This window comes from Lissotriton vulgaris, chromosome 9 (assembly GCF_964263255.1).
Source record: "Lissotriton vulgaris chromosome 9, aLisVul1.2, whole genome shotgun sequence".
Classification (NCBI taxonomy): Eukaryota; Metazoa; Chordata; class Amphibia; order Caudata; family Salamandridae; genus Lissotriton; species Lissotriton vulgaris.
The window spans coordinates 1,136,266,377-1,136,291,025 of NC_141697.1; positions in this window are offsets into that span (position 1 = coordinate 1,136,266,377).

Below are 24,649 nucleotides of genomic sequence, written 5' to 3' on the forward strand. Positions count from 1 at the left end.
CTCTCCTTAGAGCCCGCTCAAGCACAGAGATACTCCTCCGGGAGTCGATTCTAGCGCTATACAAACCCAAAAAGAAAGAAATAAACCTATTTTTCTAGAAGTGTGCGAAATACACATTTGAGTTTAATTGTCAAAATAGTTGTTTATGTTATGTAAAGAATGATCAGCTTTTACAATGCATCAGTTCCCGTGGAAAAGAGCCGTGCACAGTCTTGCAGGGGCTCTGTAACTTACAATAAGGAAAAACATATAATACGTGCAGGTCTCAGTGGCCTGCACCTCTGGAGAAAGAGGAATTCATCCTCTGGGTTTAGGTTCTCAGTCACCGCAGATCGAAAGCTGCCATTTTCTGTCACACTTTCTCCTCCTCAGTGTGCCGTAGCATCGGGTTGTTAGCAAGCAGTAGGGCAGCGGATTAGGGGCAGTCCAGCCCAGCTGCATGGCATATATGGACCAATACCCAGACTGGAAACTGAACCATGTCAATCGAGTCCCTGGGGAGGATGGGTTATTCACAGATCACAGTTGAAGCGGGCAATGGTAAATGTTTGCTGCCTAAATGACGGTGTGGGATAGATATGGAGTGAAGAGGAAACTGTGAAAAGTATATTGAGCTTGTGCACAGTAATAATATAATTCCAAATCAGGAGCACTCAGTCCACTGTGTCTAAAAGCCCAGTGTCCAAATGCCCATTGTGTCCAAAAGGACAGCATTAGACTTTCTGAGCTGTCGGCCAGCCATATTAACCCCTGGTGAGTGGCATAGGTGAGATAATGAGCAGGTATAGAAATGTAGGTAGGACCAACATCTTGCAATGACCTGTCTTCCTGCAAGGGAGAGCAGTAGGCCAAGCCAAACTGGAACATGCAATTACCCTGTCGTAATTCTTGGGCCAGATCTGCAACAAACCCATATCACCAAATATTTGATCATACCCTACGCCCACTCCAGGGTACAGTCCACAGTTATCTGGCTGTTAAGTTAAAAGAAAAATCACAAATTTGGACCAGTTTATCATTACTTCTGTGAGGGCATCGAACAGTGTAACTTCAAACAATATTGACAAAGATCCAGAGCGGGGTTTCTCATATATATGGTAACTTCTTCCTCGCACATCGATACCACAAGCCTGTGAGCCAAATAATTGAGACCTCAATCTGAATGATATTGTCACAGGCGAGTGGCTAGTGGATCGTTGAAATTATATATAAAAAAGGTGAGAGCTGGCAGCCCTGTCGGTTGCCTCATTGAATCAGTATGGGATCAGAGATAATGCCATTAACTCAGAGAGTAGCTGAAGAAGATGCATAGAGAAACTAAATCCAGCGTAGAAAGGAGAGGCTGAGTACAATACACTGCAGTAGAACAAAAAGGAACAGCCAGTCAAGTGAATCAAACACCTCTGTGGCATCCAGAAGAACTGTAAAGTGTGAGTATGGCAAAGAAAGTTCATGAATTGTGAGCAGTGGAGCACCACAGGAAAACGTGCAACTTATCTGGTCTAACAATATTGGACAGAAGGTCATGCTCACCAGTATGCATATTTTATTGTGTACAGTGAATATGGTACATTGCTTATAGTAGTCACAGAGATCAGTTGGTTGGCCAGGTTTTAAGATGTGATGATGAGGGACTCGTGAACATTGTAAATGCGGCGCACCATGGGTGGCGGAGCTGCGGCGCACAATAACTGGCGCATCTCTGGGGATGCGCCAGTTATTGAAAATCTGCCCCTATACATTTAGCCAACGAGGAAGCACTTACTAATTAGACAGTAAAAAGTACTCCAGTTGAGTAGAGGTATTGCACAAAAAGGTGGCATCTTCGTGGACAAACACGCAGGGCGGGATTCATTCTGCCCCCTGTTAGACTCGTTTTTTGTGCCCTTCTGCCCTCTGTTAGACTCGTTTTTTCCTTTTTTTTCTGCCCTTCTGCCCTCTGTTAGACTAGTTTTTCCCTTGTTTTTCTGCCCTTCCGCCCCCTGTTAGATTCGTTTTTTGTGCCCTTCTGCCCTCGGTTAGACTCATTTTTCCCTTGTTTTTCTGCCCTTCTGCCCTCTGTTAGACTCGTTTTTTGTGCCTTTCTGCCCTCTGGTATTCCCTTGTTTTTGTGCCCTTCTGCCCTCTGTTAGACTCATTTTTTGTGCCCTTCTGCCCTCTGTTTGACTCGTTTTTCGTGCCCTTCTGCCCTCTGTTAGACTCGTTTTTCCCTTGTTTTTCTGCCCTTCGGTCCTCTGTTAGACTGGTTTTTTGTGCCCTTCTTCCCTCTGTTAGACTCGTTTTTTCCTTGTTTTTCTGCCCTTCTGCCCTTTGTTAGACTGCTTTTTGTGCCTTTCTGCCCTCTGCATCCCCACATCATCACTCAGCGCTACCTCAGCATCACTCAGCACCACCACATTATCACTCAGCACCACCACATTATCACTCAGCACCACCACAGCACCACTCAGCATCACCACAGCATCACTCAGTCCCACCACAGCATCACTCAGCACCAGCACAGCATCACTCTGCACCACCACAACATCACTCAGCACTACCACAGAACCACTCAGCACCACCACAGAATCACTCAGCACCACCACAGCACCACTCAGCACCACCACATTATCACTCAGCACCACCACAGCATCACTCAGTGCCACCACATTATCACTCAGCACAACCACAGCACCACTCAGCACCACCACAGCATCACTCAGCACCACCACAGCATCACTCAGCACCACCACAGCACCAATCAGCACCACCACAGCACCACTCAGTGCCACCACAGCATCACTCAGCACCACCACAGCATCACTCAGCACCACCACAGCACCACTCAGCACCACCACATTATCACTCAGCACCACCACAGCACCACTTAGCACCGAAACAGCATCACTCTGCACCACCACAGCATCACTCAGCACTACCACAGCACCACTCAGCACCACCACAGAATCACTCAGCACCACCACAGCACCACTCAGCAACACCACAGCACCACTCAGCGCCACCACAGAATCACTCAGTGCCACCACATTATCACTCAGCACAACCACAGCACCACTCAGCACCACCACAGCATCATTCAGCACCACCACATTATCACTCAGCACCACCACAGCACCACTCAGCACAGCCACAGCATCACTCTGCACCATCACAGCACCACTCAGCACCACCACAGCATCACTCAGCACCACCACATTATCACTCAGCACCACCACAGCACCACTCAGCACCGCCACAGCATCACTCTGCACCACCACAACATCACTCAGCACTACCACAGCACCACTCAGCACCACCACAGAATCACTCAGCACCACCACAGCACCACTCAGCACCACCACATTATCACTCAGCACCACCACAGCATCACTCAGTGCCACCACATTATCACTCAGCACAACCACAGCACCACTCAGCACCACCACAGCATCACTCAGCACCACCACAGCATCACTCAGCACCACCACAGCACCAATCAGCACCACCACAGCACCACTCAGTGCCACCACAGCATCACTCACCACCACCACAGCATCACTCAGCACCACCACATTATCATTCAGCACCAGCACAGCACCACTCAGCACCACCACAGCATCACTCAGCACCACCACAGCATCACTCAGCACCACCACATTATCACTCAGCACCACCACATTATCACTCAGCACCACAACAGCACCACTCAGCATCACCACAGCATCACGCAGTACCACCACAGCATCACTCAGCACCACCACAGCATCACTCAGCACCACCACATTATCACTCAGCACCACCACAGCACCACTCAGCACCACCACAGCACCACTCAGCACCACCACATTATCACTCAGCACCACCACAGCCCCACTCAGCACCGCAACAGCATCACTCTGCACCACCACAGCATCACTCAGCACTACCACAGCACCACTTAGCACCACCACAGAATCACTCAGCACCATCACATTATCACTCAGCACCACCACAGCACCACTCAGCATCACCACAGCATCACTCAGTACCACCACAGCATCACTCAGCACCACCACAGCATCACTCAGCACCACCACATTATCACTCAGCACCACCACAGCACCACTCAGCACCACCACATTATCACTCAGCACCACCACAGCACCACTCAGCACCGCAACAGCATCACTCTGCACCACCACAGCATCACTCAGCACTACCACAGCACCACTCAGCACCACCACAGAATCACTCAGCACCACCACAGCACCACTCAGCAACATGACAGCACCACTCAGCGCCACCACAGCATCACTCAGTGCCACCACATTATCACTCAGCACAACCACAACACCACTCAGCACCACCACAGCATCACTCAGCACCACCACATTTTCACTCAGCACCACCACAGCACCACTCAGCACCGCCACAGCATCACTCACCACAGAATCACTCAGCACCACCACAGCGCCACTCAGCAACACCACAGCACCACTCAGCGCCACCACAGCATCACTCAGTGCCACCACATTATCACTCAGCACAACGACAGCACCACTCAGCACCACAACAGCATCACTCAGCACCACCACATTATCACTCAGCTCCACCACAGCACCACTCAGCAACAACACAGCACCACTCAGCACCACCACAGCATCACTCAGTGCCACCACATTATCACTAAGCACAACCACAGCACCACTCAGCACCACCACAGCATCACTCAGCACCACCACAGCATCACTCAGCACCACCACAGCACCAATCAGCACCACTACAGCACCACTCAGTGCCACCACAGCATCACTCAGCACCACCACAGCATCACTCAGCACCACCACATTATCATTCAGCACCAGCACAGCACCACTCAGCACTACCACAGCATCACTCAGCACCACCACAGCACCACTCAGCACCACCCCAGCATCACTCATCACCATCCCAGTATCACTCAGCACCACCACAGCACCACTCAGTATCACCACAGCATCACTCAGCACCACCACAGTACCACTAAGCGCCACCCCAGCATCAATCTACGCAACCATTCAACAACAACTGGTTCAAATATGTTCTCTCAATATTTCAAGCTTTGTTACAAATGTCACAAAAAGATGTTAATATTTCACTTCTGTTCTTGGATTTTCGTCACAATAAAATACACTGAACATAATCTTCACAAAAGTTATTTACAAAAGTTTAAGCTATTGCCATTATAAATTAAAATCACTTTTATTTAAGTATTAATTATTTTAAAAAATTAAAAGCCATTGTAATTTGTAATATCAATACATCTAAGTCACGTAAATACAAAACATGTTGCATTACAAATGCTATAGGTGTCACATTTGTGAAAGTTATAACTATTGGCATTGTAAATGACAAAGCTATTAATTTTGCTATTTTCAAAAACAACACATAAATTAAAAAATTGTCATTTACAAGACCAATAGCTCAAACTTTCCTAATGCGAGACCTATTGCATTGCAAATGCTTGTTTTTAGATCTGTCAGTGCTTCCTGTTGAGGTTTAATTTTCGTGACAGGCACCTCATTGCCTACTTGTAACTATTCTCTGACCCTGCTTCAAGGGTCAGAGCAGGGTCAGAGAATAGTTGCAAGTAGGCAAGGAGGCGCCAGGAAGCACTTACAGGCTTACAGCAGCAGGTGCCTAAGTTGAAGTTAATTTCTTTGTAACCCTTTTGTAAAAGGTTAAAAAAAATTAGCTTCAACTTTTGCACCTGCTGCTGTAACCCTGTAAGTGCTTGGCTGAAATTTGTCTCTGCTGATTTGCGGATTTTACCGCGATTTCGCGAGATTCGCGGATCGCAAAATCGTGGAAAATCCGCAAATTCCGCAAGCGGAACGAATTTTCAGCCCATGCTTAGGCAGCGATCAAAACAATGCCAAGGAGCGATCCTATTGTCTCAGGAACAACAGCAATCAGAACAATGCCAAAGAGCGGTCCTATTGTCTCAGGAACTGCCTTTGGCTGAAGAATAACTATGCAGGGTCTGAATTGTTATTGACATTAATGGACAATAATATGAAACTTTGAAAGACAAACCCAAACCTGCAATTCCATATATACTCGACTGAAAATCAGTGGTGGCTGGTGAGATTTGAAAGTGGTGGGGTGTAAACGTTCTGTGGGAGAGCACCGTGGCGAGCAAGCAAAGTGAGCGAGCCCAACCAATTAAAGGTGGGTTCGGGGAGGGCTTCTCCCCGAGAACATTTTGAAAAAGAGTGGTTATATGGTGCATTTTCAAGCAAATTTGAGAAGCAAGAAGGTTAATAAAGCAATTGTGAAAGTGCAGTTATTACATTAATAAAGGGATGTCATATGACAACAATATGGTAGCTGCTTATTCAGTATAACCACAGAGCTTCATAACAGACTTCAAGATACAATGCTGAGAACCTCACAGATTTTTTTCAATTTAAACTGCAAACAACTAAACAAAAAACTAAAGAGGTCACAAACTAGCAGCATTCAATAAGAAATGTTATGATTAACATATTGTTCACTTTCTGTAGACAAAATCTAGAGAAGTAGTCACTCTGTAATTCAAAAAGTGTTAATGTTTATATAGCGGGAACCCAACCCGAACGTATTAGCTTGGCTGGCTTTACATGAGCGCACCAGTCAGTCACACGAAGGACACAATCGGTATCAGTCAGTGTCCTTCCTACAGTCCTCATACACACAAAGTCAACACTGACTTGCGCGCTCATGTAAAGCCAGCCGCGCTAATACTTTCGGGTTGCGTTCCCACTATGTAACCATTAACACTTTTTGATGCACTTCAAAGAGTGCGCTAACAAAAAAGTAATTAGTTTGTTTCATCATGGACTTTTCAAACTCACTAACAGTGTTAATAGTGAGTTTACAAAGTCCATGATTCAACAAACTACACAGGGTCTCATTGGAAAGAACAACATACGTTTTTTGTTAGGCACTGGGAGATTAATGATTTTTCCCCAATCCCCAGTATCTCAGGATGTTGAGCCAACAACGCCATGCCGACCGGCTTGAACCACACATCACCAATATTGAAAAAAAGCAAAGGAAAGTTATATTTAAAACAATCTTTTCAAGAATCATTTAATGCCATCAGGGCAAAACTCTACAGAACAGAGCAGTCTGGGGCCCTGGACCAGAGCCCACTTTGCCCATGCCTCAAAAGTCTCTGAGTCTCATCTGACAGTCTTATTTGGCATGCCCTCCTTCCTACTTTTCCATGAATTCCCTCACTACCTCTCACCGACAATGCACCTCATCTCTCTATAGCACCTTTCTGACAAATATTTCATGTTTCATAGCGCTACTTATACTTTACTCACACTCAGTTCTGTGATCTGCATGGTACACGTTCTTTGTAGCAGGCATATTAACCAGTGGTGGCAGGTATTAAGGGTCATAGGGGGCGTTGCCCTACCTACCAGCATCAGGGAAAACTAAAGGGAGAGAATGAACACCAAGGAGTAGTTTGGAAGTGCTCACTGCTTGGTGCTCCCTGTGAAAAAACTATGTAAAATGAAAACCTTTTTTTGTGCTTGTCTCGAAGACTTTGAGAAAAGCACAAAAAAAAAGAAGTCAAAGAGTCTTCCAGCGCATGTGCAAAAGCTGGGCTAGGACTATTCCTCGCCCTCGAGGCACAAGCGAGGAGTGAGGAGGAGGGTGACGTCAGCCTTGTGGGAGTGGCTGCATAAAGCGGCAGTGTATTGGTTTCCAATTGGGTGCTAAGGAATTGGCCCAGGGCAACGTCAGTGGAGCGCCATTCAGGATGATGGAAAGGGGCAGGGCTGGCGCACAATGCAGGGGTTGCTAACAATTACAGCACTCCCTTTTGCCTCCGTGAATTAGGCTTCCTAATGAGGTAAGGCAAGGTCGAGGCGACCTTAGGGGAGTGTCTATGTATTTCAGGGACACAGTTGCTTGAAAAAGAAAGGCGCCTGCAGCCGTGATTGCAAACGAGCATGCAGCAGGTTGTTTTTTTACTTTTATAAAGTTACTGAGAGCTGAATTCTGGCCCACTGAACCGGCAATATTAATTAACAAGTCTGAGGTCTGTACAGTGAAATAATCACAATTGTGGGTAGGGGCGCTTGCCAAGACTGGGACAGCAACCACAGGATAACATAGCTAGAGTGAAAGCAGATATGCTGCAGGGAAAAAAAAGGAGGTCATATATTTTTCACCTCTGCATACACGTTGTGATGCGGGCTGCGGAAAAAATGCAAATCATGAACACCAGAGAGAGCGGCAAACGCACAAGGCGTTCCTTGTGGGTGAAGGTGGGACTGATTGTATCTGCAGAGAAATCCGGGAGCTACAGAAACATTTTGAATGCTGAAAGCCATAACTTCACTGATACTGTGAGCAGTGGCAAAGGGAACAAAAAGCTTGCTTTACTTTCTCTGCTCTGAACGAGTTTGGGGGCATATTATCAAGAACAGCTTTAAAATTATCGCTGCTTTAGCGGCAGGAAACTGCCGCTAAAGCGACGATAATAGGCTTGCTAATATGCCATTTAGAATTCCCATAGAAGCCCATGTTAACACCAGAACATGAGCTTCTATGGGAATTCACAAGGGCATATTATCAAGCCCATTATCGCCGCTTTAGGGGCAGTTTCCAGCCGCTAAAGCGGCGATAATTTTAACGCTGTTGCTTGATAATCTGCCCCATGGTGCCTTTCCACCTTACCTTTGTTTCCTTCAGTTCTGCGCATAACTCTCTGAAAAATGCCTTTTCCTGCTCAAAGTTTCACTGGTACAGGAAAAGCTTGTTTAACGTGCTGCTCCGTTTATCATTTCCTGCACATGTGCTTAGCTCGGAGGGAACATGGCCAACACCATATGCACATTCTGCACACCGAGCTTGCACATCACTAATTTCCTGACTTGAATTCCTTCACGGGGCTGCCATCAATTTAACACAGTATTCTTGTGATGACCTTTAGCACAGCCGATATCACAAGCCGGGGCTAGTTTGCAAGACACAAGAAGGAATTTAAAAAAAGGTTGTTACGCAAAAATCAGAATAATGCCTTTGTTTTCCACAGTAATGAGGCTACAGCCTTCGCGCCCCCGCCTTCAGCGTCCCACATTTAACCCAACAGGGAATCTTTACAGCTCCCACCGGATGCTATGCATTATGTTTTAATCTTCTACCTCCCGAACCCGAGCTAGGTGTTCTGGAACCCAGCCCGACTTGCCTCCCTCCCCGAGCTAGATATTTTATTTTCTGTGCCCCTGGTGAAACATAGGCCATAAGAAGACGAGGGCCAGGTCGAAGTGGCGGCCTGACTGAGAGAGAGGGACTTAATCTACTCTCCTGGTCCGCATTTGTTTGTAGTTGTCTATGCTTGCCTGCAAGGAAAACAAGCATTTGATTTCAGCAGAGCTGCTGAGCTGTGAAGCGCCTACTGGGGGTTTCTCTTCTAGTCCAAGGTAAGCCTCTTTAAAATGTTGGCACTGTGTTTGTTTGCAGCGAGCGCCATTTGCATTTGTGAGCTACTTATCTTTAACTTACATTTTTAAGAAAAGCCTATTTGTGGCTAAATGAAGGGTGACGTCCATCAAACTATTATTTTCAACCCTGCTGTTTTAAAATATTGCAGTCAGGCTAAATAGATGGCATGGGTGGAAGCAGGAATACAGTAAAGTATGGGACAGTTTTAAATGTGTTTAAATATTTCAAGACTACACATTCCTAATTACTTTATCATTTTTTTCGCTTTCTGAAATTTGCTTTAACTTGCACCATTCGGTCCTTTTTAAAATAAAAAAAAAATCTTGGGGCAAGAGTCCCTCCATTTCCCAATTTGTCAATTGAGTTCACTCGTGACATACATGCACAACTTTACGCCTCACTACTTTCAAATGTCACCAGCCACCACTGATATTAACCCTCTGTGCTTGGTGGGTGGTAGGCGTACCCATGTGAGTGCACGGAGAGTGATGTGACAGTGTGAGAGGAGGGTAAGAGGAGTTACTGAATGTGAGTGAGTTGACCATATGAATTTGGGTGCGGATGTAACTGCAGAGTGGGACCAAAGAATGCATGGTTAGTGATGGGCTTCTTTAAGTGAGATTGCAGATAGAGCAGTGAGTGGGACAGTTGAGTGAAGTGTGACATGTGTGCAGGGTGAGTAACATGCTTGTTGACTGCAGGGTGAGGTACAGGCAGGGTGAACAGCGCAAGTGTAGAGTGATCACTTTCAGTGCAGGATGAGCGGGTGAATGGTGGGGGTACATGGTGATCAGTGAGTGCATTGTGATTGCTGTGGGTGCAGAGTGAGCGTAAAAGTGAAGGGCGTGAGTTGTCTGAATGCAGGGTGCATTCTCAGACACTTGAAGTAACTCAGCATGTTATTGATGGCGGCATAGGGTTTTCAGATATAAGTTAAACTATTGCTATTATGGCGTTAATCAGGGATCGAAGTTGGAGGAAATAAATCATGTGCTGATTCTGCAACAAACTTCCAGTCTTATGATTAGGGTTGCCAGCTCATTATTTTGATGTCCCAGACGGGGCAAAAATAAGCAGTCATCTAAAGCCGTAATTTCAGCATTTATCTGTTCATACTTCGAACAACAAATATAAATAGAAAACACTTTTAATTGTATTCCAGGGCTGCCTGAATGATCCATGACTGATAATTAAAGTGAAAAAAGATAGAAAAATCACATTACAAATCAATACATACTTTATTTATAACCCTATTTAGTGTCAAGACGACCCCAGACGCACATTGAAGTCTCTGATCTGGGAGCTCCGGGCTGCTCACCCAGTCGACCCCAGACGGCCGTCTTGGCATCTGGGTCGGGGTACTTAGGAACCTCACCCAGTCCACCACGGTTGAACTCTTTCCCCCTTCCGTCTTTTGAAGAATTTTGTAAAACGGCCTTCATGGTGTCATCTGGTTCCCCGCTTGACCCACTGCCCCCCAAATTTTGGAAAACTTTTCATGAAGAATTGTTCCCGCCTTTGTTTTCAATCTGTCTGCAATCTTTGAAATCGGCATCTGTCCCAGATTGCTGGAAGCTTGCAGTGGTGTCGCCTCTGCTAAAAAAGCCAACCTTGGATCCAGCCGGCCTCTCTAATTATAGGCCGATCTCCTTACTTCCCTTTCCCATTAAGATCTTAGAGAAGTGGGTAACTCGCTCTCTTTCCGGCTACCTGGAACAAATTGGGTGGTTCGATGAGGACCAGTTTGGCTTCCGACCTGGTCATGGGACGGAGACCGCACTTGTGACCGTGCTGGACAACCTGCGTTCGCGTGTCGACAGTGGTCGGGCAGCCTTTTTGGTGCTGCTCGACATGTCGGCCGCGTTCGACACGGTCTGCCATCGGACCCTGGTTCGGAGGCTGGAAGAGTGCGGGATCTGCGAGGGAGCCAGAGACTGGCTGATTTCATATCTTGAGGGCAGGCAACAGCTGGTGTCACTTCCACCTTTCAGCTCGGAGCCAAGGAAAATTGGACAGGGGGTGCCACAGGGCTCGGCCATCAGCCCGATATTGTTCAATCTGTACCTTCGTCCACTTATCCAGCTAATAAAATCTTTTGGGGTCTCGGCATTTAATTATGCCGATGACACTCAGCTGGTGTTTTCCTTGGAAGGGAACAATGCGATTTCGCTGTGCACCTTCCATCGCTGTATGGCAGCTACGGCGGACTGGCTTCGAGCAAACTCTCTGCAATTTAATAGCGCGAAGACAGAGGTGCTCCACTGTTCCACTGATCGGATCCCGCGGCCTCTACCCACTGATTTCTGGCCCAGCACCTTTTCTGAACCAGTGTTGGCATCGGAGTCAGCTCGTAATTTAGGGGTCATGTTTGGCCCTAACTTACAATTAGACCTACATGTCAATAAAACCACGGGAACATGTATGATGCTGCTCCGTATGCTACGCAGAGTTCTGCCTTGGCTCCCCCCCCAGGCCAGGCCGGAAATAGTCCGTGGGACTATTTTAAGCCGGCTGGATTACTGTAATGGTCTTCTCCTGGGGGCCCCAAAAAACTTGATAGGGAAGCTGCAGAGGGTGCAGAATATGGCTGCTAAACTGGCCCTCTCACGACCCAGATCCAGCTCTTCTACTCTTGCGCTCCGCGATCTACACTGGCTTCCGGTAGATCTACGGGTCCAATTTAAAGCGGCCTGTTTGGTGTTTAGAGCGGTACACCTCCTAGGCCCTATCCCACTACAAAACATGTTTGCATGGTATTCTGCCCCACGTCTTTTGCGGTCGTCATCGGCTCACCTTTTGGTGGTGCCTAGGTTTCAAAGAGTGAGGATGGGTGGCCGCTAATTCAGAGTGGCGGCAGCCAAATTGTGGAATTCTCTCCCACTCACTCTTAGGAGCCACCAGGACTATCTTCCATTCCGGAAGGCTTTAAAGACCTATCTATTTCCCAAGTAAATGGTTGTGCGTCTGCGTTGTTTAGTGTGGGGGTTTTCTGATCAAAGCGCCAGGATGCCCTCTGGGTGACAGGTATGCGCTCTATAAGTATGCTAAATAAATAAATAAATAAATCTTTACAGGCTATTTAAACAACACATTGCTGGCATTTTTCTTTTGGCAACCTTACTTAATATTCCTTTTCAGTGAAATGCATTCTCACACTATGGCAGTAAATGTAAAATACAAATGTAAGGAATAGGCAGAGCGGGGGCCCAGGGGATACTGGAACCAGAAAATAACTAAGCCTTGGTAACCAATTTACAAAGGTATGTAAATATGCAAATAGTCTATGGCCTCAAGGCAGTTGCCTTCAACCCATTTGCTTCTGGGCCTGGAAGCTGAGGTCACCTGCATTCACGTTACACGGCACGCACCATTTAATTTATGATGTAGGACTGTTATGAGGCAGCTCACTGGTGCAATCAACGCTGGCGAGAGGGTGTAGTGCTGCCTTTGTGCGCTACAGCATGGATGGTGCCCCTGGAGGCTGGAAAACAGGGGCTTCTGGGGGCATAGTGGCCAAGGTTTCAGATTGCTTATGTGTGACATTTTCATAATTTCAGTGTAATTATGTGTGACATTTCAACGACTAGGAGTGACACTTTCTAGTGTGCCAAATCAATCAATGAAGACGAGGGAAACATATAAATATCAGAATTTACACGTATTGAAGCGACAAGAAACTCTAAGAAGATCTTAAAACTGCTACAAAGCACCAGAAATGTAAGGGCACTAACCTAGTGCCCTTACATCGGAGTGCTACATGGAGGCTGTACTTTGCTACAGCCAGGCCCCAGAGTCAGGGGTTGGAGGAAAGCGGGAGGTCCAGGGCCCCCACCTTCTAAGGGGCCACCTGGGAAAGTGAATTTTCTTTTTATTGTATCTGTCTACTCAATTTTTCCAGCTAAACTGCTCTCCCTCTCTGTCTACTGCTACCACTGACTCTGTCATTCTGCCCTTTGTCATCTTAAGGGTTTCTTAAGTCCTGGCCAAGACATATTTCAGCTGCCGTTGTGTGTCCCTGTTAAGATGTAACATATAATTTAGTATCATTTAATGACACTGTTTGGAATCCTACACCTGTTTCTTTCTTCTTTTAAATCGCATTGTTCCATATTTCACGGCCTCCTGTCTCTCATACTTTTCCCCCTACTTCTCTTCGGTCTCCGATACTCATCCTCTCTCAAATCGCACACTCTCAATTGTAACTCCTACCGCTCCCACATTACACTTTTCCCTATATGTCTGTTTTCTTCTTTGTCTCTGTCTAATATAACTTCCTAGATTGTTTTTCTCATCTCTTTCATCGATTTTCACAGCTTTATCTGTTATCCCAAGCTACTATATCGTTAATACCCCATATTCTCCATTGTTTTCTCCTTCTGCCTTTAATATAAGTCTGTTCTTTATTGATTGCCATTACTGTCACCCACAATCAATATTGTCCACCAATTTCTGCCACACTGTCTAAAATATCACACTTGGGGCTAGATGTAGGTAATTTCATTTTACTGATTCCTAAATACCGAATTTTACCGATTCGGTATTTAGGAATCGGTAAATATGATCTGGAGGCCCATAGGAATGAATGGGAAGCCATTTACTATTGCTGATTCGGTATTTACCGAATCGGTAATACCGGGAGCATATTCAAGGGTGGCAGGGTGTCACAGTGACACCCTGTTGCACCCCTGAATCGTGCATGTGTGCACATGTGGCAGACATACATGCCCTAAGAGCATGTATGTTTGCCACATGGCACATTGAAAAAAGCGAATTATTGCTTTTTTATAGGTATGCAGTATTTACCACCAACTTGTAGTTGGCGGTACATAACGAATCCTTAAAGCAAAAATGCACTCACTTGAGTGCCACCTACATAGTTTCTAAGGAATCGGTAATTTACTGATTCCTTAATATAAGGAATCGGTAAATTATCGAAGCCTTAAAACCAGCCTCCTACATTAGAAAGGGCTAAATACCGGTCGGTAATGGGAAAATCACCGATTTTCGGCCGCTACCGACCTGTAATTAGCTACCTACATCTGGCCCTTAGTCTCTTGGTTCTCTCTCTCACACATCTTCCACTCTTTATCGATTTCCACATGTTCTAAAACTCCTTGCCTCTCATTTTTACAAGTTTTCTCTCACATTCTCCTCATCTCCTTCAGTTCCACCTATCACAACTCACTTTTGCAATTTGTTCTCTCACACTGTGTCATACTTTAAATCACGAATTTCAGACCCCACATTATAGTTAACTCAGTTCTGTTCTCTCTTCACTCCTCCTCTCTGTCTCTTTCTGCATTACATGCTTCGTTTGCTGCACTTCTAGACAGCCTCTTCTTATCACTGATAGCTCTCCTAGTTTCTCCCTCCCTCTTTCACTCTCTGACCCTTCTCTCTTTTCTCTCCTTCGCTCTCTCACTTCCTGCCAACCGTCCCTCTATTTCTTTTACTCCATAAATTCCTGCTCTTACTTTCACTCTTCATTTAATTTTTCTCTCTCTTTCCAACTCTCTGTTGTGTTTCCATCTCTCCTCTGTCTCTCTTTTCTACAATGCATGGCTGCATTTGTCTTCTCTCTGTCTTGTTCTCCATATTCCTAACTACCTAGCTATTTCCACTTTTATTTAACCCTTGTTGGGAGAAATTAACGACATGCTAAATAAAAGATAACCTACCTAACTGTACCCTGCTACACACATTCGTCAAGTGTATTATGACAAAATTGTTATTTTTCAACAGTTTCATTTACGTCTCTGTGTTTCTCACTTTTTCTTTCTCCTTCTGTCCTTTCTACTCTTCCTTCTTTTTCTCTTATTTTCAGCGTTCTCCCTATTTTTCTATGCCTTTATGTCCACCTCACTCCTCTTGCTCTTTATTGCTTTATCCTCGTACTATTAAGATTTCTCCCAACCTTCCGTGTTTTAGCTTTTCTTCACTGCCATTTCTATATTTATCTATCTTTCCCCTTCCATGTTTCTCACTTTGTTTTTCCGAAACTGCTCCACTATGGTCCTCCCTGTCCTCCTGCTAACCTTTTGTAGTATCCTGCTATTCTCAATGTGATGCCCTTCTACCATCTATGGAATGTTCATAAGTGCAGCTGTCAGAATGTTGGTGTTCTGCCTAGGTAGTGACAGTTGGATGGGCTGAGCACCTAGATGGATACTCCTGGTGGGGTCTCCCTTGGGTTCCCCTTAGGTCTCCCCTAGGTCTCCCTATGGTCTCCTATTGAGCCTGTACTTGTCATATTCTAACTGCTCAATAAATCTACTTGAGAACTCCCTACAAGCGTGGACTCAATTACTACATTATTTGTACCTTTTTCTTGTCCATCCTGGTTGAAACCGATCAGGAAAAAGCGGATGAGTCTATACAGGTCCATTGAAAGGCGTTATGCTCTGTTGGCAGCAGATTGTCAAAACTAAGGGGCAGATTTACAATTACTGGCGCATCCCTGCAAATTAGCAGGGATGCGCCAGTAATTGTGCGCCGCAGCTCCGCCACCCATGGGGCAAAACTGCACAGATGCGTCACGCATCTATGCCGTAAAAGCGGCGGATTGCTGGAGTTGCGTCGCAAGCACGACGCAGCTCCAGCAATGCTCTGGGGGGGCCTATTCTTTCAATGCTACCTCAATCCTTACGCCTGCTTCAAGCAGGCGCAGGGTTTTGACGCAGCATGGGCCCAAAAGTGACCGAGTGAAATCTTGTAGATTTCACTCAGCCACTCAGCCATCTCGGAGATGCGTCACGTTGTAAATACTCCGCACCATGGTGCATCTTTTGCGCCGCTGCTGCGTCACAAAAGTGACACAACAGCGGCGTAAAAGTGGCGCAAGGGGCTTGTAAATCTGCCCCTTAGTAACTATGATTACCGTAAGCGATCAAATATTGAGACAAGGAAGAAGAAGGTTTAAGTTCAGCTTTGAATAAAAAGGAATTATCTACTTGCAGAATAAATAGGACTTTACAGAGAATATATACTGGCTGTGAAGTATGCTGCTTACAGAACAGAGTTAGCTCTTTAGAGACTGTTTACCCGTGCGCACCATTTAATTTATTAAGAGGCCGGGCGTACGCACCACCATAATGAAGAGGCTTGCCGGCGCCACTAAGTGAGGGGTCCCCTGGAGCTCCCCCGCAACACGGGGGCTGTGGGGGCCTGTGTTACGCTATGCCCCTGCCCCACAGTAATACCTGCATTGTTGTCTCAAATACTTGACTGTAGTTCTAAATTTGTATTGAAAGTACATAGAATTCACAAAGGATGCTGAGAATACTGTAATCATATTATGTATCTAACCTTAGTAGGCCCGCCCAGCACTTACTACACATTGTGGCACATTTCCCACAATTTCTGCAGCAGGTATGATTGGATCTTTCAGATTTAGGTTACATGTAGTAGTGAGGAAAATATATTGCAAGATGTATATGTAGGCTAGTTAAGTTAGGCAATAGGTTACTCCGAACCCCTTTGAGGACGCTTTCCTAAAATTATAAACTACGCACAAAACGAAGGGCTAGATTCACAAAGGCAATCACAAAGGCAACATACATTTTTCAGTAAGTTTATATTTTTGAGTAAGTTTACTACTTTTCAGTATTCACAAACTATGAGCGTAAACTTACTACAAAAAGTGTTAGATACATGTCTCCACCCTCGTAGTAACGCAATTAGATTACTCTTGTATGGGTGGGTGATGTCCTCTCTAACTCCCTCCTCGAATCTTCCTAAAGTCCTCTTACTCCTCCCGAATCCAATCTACTATTGTAGTAAGTCTGCCCCTTCTTTAAGCCACTCCCCTGTGCCCCTCCCACATTTACCACAAAAACTCATACTTAAGTTGTAGAGACTCCACAGTCGAGGCAGAAAATGACATGAGCTTAAGTATAGGGAATGCAGAGGCATAAAACGCTGCACGTAGTTTGTGAATTGTAATTTGTAGTCCTTTGTGTAGCACTACAACACGTACTAGAAAGTGCAGTTTGTGAATCAGGCCCTGAGTTTGTGCAGAGTACTTAAGTGGGTACACTAAGCTTACATTTATAATCTAGAAAGTTGAATTAATAATTTGAGCACTCAATGCTAATAGTTTTGTGGCATGCTGGTCAGAGAGATCGAAAGAGCTCAGCCTTTCATGAGGACCATTAAATATGTTACTTGTATTGTGCGTTAACACAGCATTTCGAAACAGGAAACTGCAGTACTAAGCACTACCTAAATTGCAAGTTGTAATTTCTTTGTGCAACCTGCCTCTTTCTTTTCTCATATCCAAAGCTTGCTGTGCAGCACCAGAAGCGTTTGGAATAAAAGAAAAAGAACAGGGTCGCAGAAAAAGTCAGGTTGCAAAGAAAAAAAGTCAGGTTGCAAAGAAACACAACAGTAATACCATGAGCGCATTTGTGCAAGTTTGCTTTTGCATGCGTTAGGACATCAAAGTCAGACCTCTTGACTGTGTCAAGACTTGTTTTTCAATTCTGACTTTTGCCTCGAGAAAATCATGAGATAGACCATTTTAAGAAAGGAAGCCTGCGTTATAGCCTTAGTGTAAACATATGTGGCTTCACGGTACACATCGTTCTCTGTGAAAAGAATATTAACTAACTACCCTATGCGTTAATGAGTAATAGTAAAATGCTGCAAGGCAAACAATATATTAACCAAATGTATTTTAGATTATTTTCATATATTGGGACGCCAGTGGTTTCTTTTGTAGTTTTAATATCCTGTTTAATTGTCATGAAGAGTCAACACCTCCTATCTCCCCTCCCCTCTTCACTTTTAATTTTTTTCAGTATGGGGAGAACAGCTCCAGCACCACAATATTTTACTGGTTTTTGCTTTTTGGAAAGAAATTTCCCATCTTCCACCTCGGCTGTAATTTAACATTACCAACTCTAATTTTTATTTTCGTGCTCTATTCCCACAGCTTTTGGTCTCAAGGCTTAAAATCTGAGGCAAAATTAATTCTTTTGGTCTTTTTAATTTTGATATTTGTTTTTTGTTATGTTTGGCTTCACAGAACAACTGCTGCTAGACCTTAAGTGAACAACGGAAAAAATGTTTTAAGAGCACTGCTGGAAGTGGGGCTTTAGCTCCACCCAAGTTTTGATTACTTTGAGTGCAGGATTTTAGGTGTCACTAATTGTGTTGCCTCTGAAAAAGACTACGGGCAGATTTACAAGCTGCTTGCGTAATTTTGCACCGCCGTTGCATCACTTTTCGAAGAAGCGGGCCACCGAAGGGGGCTCAGGAGCCGTCGCCATAACCTGGCAACGAGCCCCCATTGCAGTTGGCGGGGGCAGGGGACGGCGCAGGAGACGCCGATTTCGGCGCGAAAACGGGGTCGCACGGCAAGAGGCAGAGGAAGCCTCCAAAGGTGTCGCAGCCGTCTCCCCCCCTAGTATCGCGGCTAATGGGGGGGCAGGCGATGTTCAAACCCCCCAATGAGGGGGGAGGTACGAAGGGCGAGAGTGGCCTGGGGGAGGCACATAAGCGCTGCTCCCCCAGGTATGCTCCTATCGAGGTGGAGCAGGGGGAGCAGCACGGCGAGCAGAGAATCTTGTGGAGAGTCTTGTGGGCGATGTTGCGATGCCGTGCAGCCCACGTGGAGGACCAGGGTATAGGAAAGAACGCATCCGGAGCCCGCCCGGTGCATCCGAGCTGGTTGAAGCGGAGCCACGACTAAAGCAACCGGCAGGAGCCTACCCCGCGGCGCACGGTGGCCTGCAAGACCACGACCGGAGCCGACCCGCTGCAGCCCAGCCAGTGGGGGAGGAGCAGGAACCTTGTGGAAAGCGTCTGGCGGGAGCCTACCCCACGGCGCACTGAGGGCTGCCGGAGCACGACCGGAACCCACCCGGTGCACCAAGCCTGTTGAGAGAGCGGAGAACGAGGGATTGAGCGGCCGTCGGAGCCCCCCAGGAGAGCGGCCAGAGCCCACCTGGCGCCCTACCAACTGCAGCAGGAAGCAGCCGTCGGGAGCCTACCCCGCGGCGCGCAGGAGTTCGAAGAAAGCGCGACCGGAGCCCACCCGGTGCGCCCGAGCCAGCCTTCTGCCGGAGCCCACCCTGGGGGGTGTGTGCCATCCAAAGTTGCCCGCTGCAGCCGGAGTCTACCCAGCAGGGCGGGAAGCAGGGAAACAACACCCACCACGACCGGAGCCCACCCGGTATGTGCGGGACTGCCGACGAACCAGGGAGACGGTCCCCTTCTCCCCGCAGCACCGAGGCAGCACAGCCACCTCCCCTCCCTGTTATAAACAGCTTACCTGGTTGAGGGGCTGTGTTTTCCGGCAGCAGAGCGCGGGCCCGACCGGCAGCACCAGAGAGAAAGAGAGGAGTGCCCCTCTGACCGGGGGAGCTCTAGTAGCGGGAGAGGACAATAACTAAAAGGGAACAGAAAGGCAACAAGCATTGGCAGCAGGAGGATTGTTTGTTTTTGGGCTATTGTTTGGTGCAAAAATCACAGCGGCAGCACCCCACCAACACAAGCTACAGCGTGCAAGTTGGTGCAGGGTCATTGGCAGCAGCACCCAGCCAGACCACAACAGGCAGCGCTGAGCCGTAGCAGCGGGCCCCCGCCCAGGAGGGATGGCGAAAAAAGGGGGCACGCAACGAGGTGAGGACGACTTGAGCGACCTGCTGCAGAGAATAAGCGCAGCATCAGAAGCGCATGCGAAAGGATGGCTGTAGGAGCAGGTTGATCGCGACCCAGACGAGGGGACGAGCGAGACACGGCGCAACGCAAGCACGCCACCAGCAGCCAAGAGAAGTAGGAGGGCCCCAGCTAAGCTCGCGGAAGCGGCAAAGACCACAAAGGCACCGAAACGGCAGATCCAGCCACCTGCAGCCAGCACGCGGCGGTGGGACCGGACAAGGGGAGCAATGATACACCAACCAGCAGTGAGCATATTAGCGCAATTATTCAAGAATGTTGCAGGACCATGGTGCCGCTGTTATTAAAGGGGCTGGGGGTGCAGAACGCAGTGTCGGAGGGGCACAGACAAGCGCAGAGCAGAGGCCCATGCGGGCGGAGAGAGCTTCAACCCCGCAGGGGGTGGAGGCCACAGGGGCACCTTGGTACCTGGCCAACCCCAGTGCGGTGTGACAGCACCGGATAGGGGAGCAAACAGCAGCGACTACTGAGGGGGAGGGGTCACCCACGGTAGCATGGGGGAACGCCCAGTTCCTGGGCAGACCTCCCACTGCAGTAGACATACCTGAGGCCTACACGAGACCTTCGCCAGGCCCCGCATCCATGACGACCAGGGCCACCGACCTGGCTAGCCTCATACCCTTAGCAGTAAAAGAGAGAATATGGCGGAAGGAGTTCATAGATATCTTCTCGCTACTGGAGATACAGTTAGAAGGGCTGGACTTGACGACACGCGACAAGAAGGAAGAGGATAGGAAGGAAAGGAGAAGGGAGCGCAAGGAACGGCATTTGACCATAGGTTAGACGCGTTCGGGATAATGGCATGCATCATAGTTGAGAAATTCCCGCGCTGCGCAGCCGATCTATGGGTTTACGAGGCGAACATTCACAACGCGCAAAGACAGATCCAGGGCAAGGCATTGCTGGAATACGATAAGGGCTTCAGGCTAAAAATGCAAACACACCCGGAAATGGAATGGAAAGGAGAGGACGTGTCCGGTTTCATACATAAAATGATGATAGCGAAAGAGGCTAGGTCATGGGGGGGAGGAGCGAACACCCCTTTCGGGGATCCTTTCAAAGGGGGAAAGGAAGGCCTTTTCAAAAGCACGAACACTTCGGCGCAGGGAAAGGAACGCATGCTAGTGGGCCACCAGCAATATGCTGGAAATTTGAGGCCAACGAATGCACATATGGGGCAGCATGTAAATTCCAGCACATATGTTCAGCATGGGGGGAGGGCACCCAGCGGCAAGCTGTAGGCGCAAAGATGACCCAAAGCGCGATAAAAGGGAGAAAAAGAAGCAGTGAGGCAGGTAGAGAGGCCAGCAAGGGGGGTGCGTGACAGAAGAAAACCCCGCTAGCATGGTCACCCATCAACACGCAAAGACTACGCACGCTAGCCAACAGATACCACAATAAGACAGACGTGGAAATATTGGTACACTGATTTGAGAGAGGTTTTCCCATCCCATTCAGGGGCCCCCTCCCACCCAGCTGCGAGAGGAATTTGAAGTCAGCGATGCAGCACCCGCGGTGGTGGCTAAAAAGATTGATTGAAAGGCAGTTGGGCAGGATCGAGGGCCCCTTCCCGGCCACAGAAAGCGGGTAGTTGGTCATTTCACCGCTGGGGGTGGTACCAAAAAAGGTGGTAGGGCAATTTAGACTGATCCACCACTTGTCATTCCCAGAGGGGCTGTCAGTTAACGATGGGATTGAGTCAGAGGTGTGCTCTGTGAGCTACTCCACGATCGATCGAAGATGCAATAGACTTGATAAGGGCAACAGGCAGTGGGACGCTCATGGCAAAGGCAGACATTAAATCAGCATTTCGCCTACTCCCAGTCCACCCCGACAGCTTCCACCTGTTAGGTTTCCAATGGGGGGGACAATACTATCACGGCAAGGCAATGCCAATGGGATGTTCAGTGTCATGCAGATACTTCGAGTTATTCAGCACATTCATTGAGTGGGCGCTACACGACAGCCACCCGGCGGGTGGGAAGCTACATTACCTAGACGTTTTCTTGTTTACCGGCCCAGCTGAGTCCCCCGAGTGCAGAGACACCCTGGGGGCATTCATTAAGCTAGCAGGAGAGCTAGGGATCCCCTTGTCCAAAGACAAGACGGAGGGACCAACAACTAGAATCACATTTCTGGGGATTGAGCTGGACTCGGTCTCCGGGACATCAAGGCTCCCACTCGAGAAAGTAGAGGACTTTCGACAAGCGAGAAAAAACCTGTGTGGGCGTGAAAAAGACACACTGAGGGAGATACAGTGAGCCTACAATCTCTCCCATGTTCCCTACCGCCTGCTATCAGGGCTCGCATTTCCACACTTGGAATTGCGGGGAATATCCTTCTCCATCCGGGGTCGGATTTGCCACATACTTTACCAGCCCCCACCGAGTCACACATCCGAATACTATACCTAAACACCCGCTCTCTTGTTAGACACCAAACCGACATCTTTCTCTTACTCATGGCCGAGAGCCCAGACGTTCTTTTACTATCAGAAACATGGCTCACCGACGACTCCCTCCCTGACATCCTGGCGGCATTACCTCCAGACTACTATCTGCCTAATGCCAATCGCCCAGGGGGCCGCTCTGGTGGTGGGGTGGCAGCAGTAATACGCAAGAATTTAAAAATCATAGCCACCGCCTCCATGATTCTCCCTGAAGTGGATAACCTGGTTCTCAGCCTGGGAACTGAGGTGGGTGCAGTTACTTTTATAATACTTTACCGCCCCCCTCACCCCATGCCCTCTTTCTCTTCATCCTTCACTGAACAGCTTGCCAATCTCATCACATCCTCCCCTCGTTTTGCCATTTTTGGCGATTTTATTTACTGGTTCCAACACAAGGATGCCGGGCCTCATGCCATTGAGCTATTCGAAGTCCTCTCGAGCTTAAATTTCACACAACTTGTCAAATCTCCCACCCACAGTGGTGGTCATATTCTCGACCACAGCTGGGTTCATGGGGTTAAGTCTTCTTGCCCGCTGATCACACCTTGTGTGTGGTCTGACCATTCCCTGATTGAGACTACAGTCTCTGTCGATGGTCATATCAGGGTTCCCCCATGGGAGGGCGGTGCCTCCCGCAAGTGGAGGGCCGCTGACTCTTCTAAATTGCTCTCCCACCTGTCAAATACTCGTCCCTCCCTCCCTAATGATATCTGCGTCAATGAGCTAGATGGCTACATCTCTCACTGGCTCACGTCAGCTACCGATATCTTTGACCCATTAACCAAGTTTCCCCGCTCTCGGCACAGTAACTCCCATAAATGGTTTGACTTCCAACTAAAAACCCAACATTTGGAGCTACGCCAATTGGAGCGCAAATGGAGGAGAGATTACTGTCCTACAAGCAGAGACACTTATGTGGCCGCTCGTAATAAATACAAAAAAGCCATCATTGCTGCCAAAACAGCATATGCCTCCAAGAGAATCCTATCAGCCCCCTGTAAGTCGAAGGAGATTTTCAAAGTTCTCGACGAATTCACTTCCAATTCCCAACCTAGGCTCCCACGCAGGAATCATGCAATGCTCTCAGCACGTTTTTCTTAGAGAAAATTGTTATGATTAACGACACTATCCCAGTCACCTTTCCTGGCACTGATTCTGTTTGTCCCCCTCATAATGCACTCTCCCTCACACACTTACCCTCTCTTGATCCTGAATCCTTGGCCACACTGGCCGTTCGTGTCAAGTCTGGCTCACCGGACGACTGTTGTCCACCATCCATACTACGGGACATCTGCCTTACTTTATCTGACTGTATCCTTCCTCTGCTGAATTCTTCTCTCTCTTCTGGCACTGTGCCCAGCTCTTTCAAGGAGGCCGTCCTAGTGCCTTTACTGAAGAAGCCTGGAGCCGACCCCGCAGTCCTGGCGAACTATCGACCTATCTCCCTTCTGCCCTACTTCTCTAAAATCCTGGAAGCCCACGTCTCTCACAGTTCATCAAGAGCTCCAACTTTCTCGAAGCCAACCAGACCGGCTTCAGACCTGGCCACTCCACGGAGGCAGTGATCTTGGCCGTGTTGGACGCTCTGAGAGACGGCGCTGACAGGGATACCCCCCAGGCCCTGGTACTGTTGGCCGCCTTCGACACGGTGGACCATAACATCCTTCTCCGCCGTGTCGAGCAGGCCGGCATCCAGGGCCTGGCGCTGGCATGGGTCGAATCCTTTCTGACCGGGAGGTCTCAGACAGTCAGCTTGGGTACCCTCAGGGCACCTAGGGAGTGTTCACTCTGCAGGGTCCCCCAGGGCTCCTCCTTATCTCCTCTTCTCTTCAATCTGTATCTCCGACCTCTTCTCTTTTCTCTGAGGCAGTGGGACGTCACCGTCTTTAACTATGCTGACGACCTGCAACTCATCTTTCCTCTTAGCTCTTCTTCTGCTATTTCTAATTTTCAGGCGGTCATGTCCCACATTCTCCAGTGGATGAGCCAGAATCAACTCAAACTGAACCCCGGGAAGACGGAGCTCCTTCTCCCGGGCAAGAGCTCTACCCACTGGGGTCCGCACTTCTGGCCGGC